This window comes from Lontra canadensis, unplaced genomic scaffold (genome assembly GCF_010015895.1).
Source record: "Lontra canadensis isolate GAN:19392208 unplaced genomic scaffold, GSC_riverotter_1.0 scaffold42, whole genome shotgun sequence".
Classification (NCBI taxonomy): domain Eukaryota; kingdom Metazoa; phylum Chordata; class Mammalia; order Carnivora; family Mustelidae; genus Lontra; species Lontra canadensis.
In genome coordinates, this window is record NW_022631036.1 from 10863260 (window position 1) to 10863859 (window position 600).

A 600-nucleotide genomic window follows, 5' to 3' on the forward strand; every position below is an offset into this window, starting at 1 on the left:
ATTTGCAAATATCTTCTCCCATTCTGTCAGTTGTCTTTTGGTTTTGTTAACTGTTTCCTTTGCTGTGCAAAAGCTTTTGATCTTGATAAAATCCCAATAGTTCATTTTTGCCCTTGCTTCCCTTGCCTTTGGCGATGTTCCTAGGAAGATGTTGCTGCGGCTGAGGTCGAAGAGGTTGCTGCCCGTGTTCTCCTCAAGGATGTTGATGGATTCCTTTCTCACATTGAGATCCTGCATCCATTTTGAGTCTATTTTCCTGTGTGGTGTAAGGAAATGATCCAATTTCATTTTTCTGCATGTGGCTGTCCAATTTTCCCAACACCATTTATTGAAGAGGCTGTCTTTTTTCCATTGGACATTCTTTCCTGCTTTGTCGAAGATTAGTTGACCATAGAGTTGAGGGTCTATTTCTGGGCTCTCTATTCTGTTCCATTGATCTATGTGTCTGTTTTTGTGCCAGTACCACACTGTGTTGATGATGACAGCTTTGTAATAGAGCTTGAAGTCAGGAATGGTGATGCCACCAACTTTGGCTTTCTTTTTCAATATTCCTTTGGCTATTCACGGTCTTTTCTGGTTCCATATAAATTTTAGGATTAT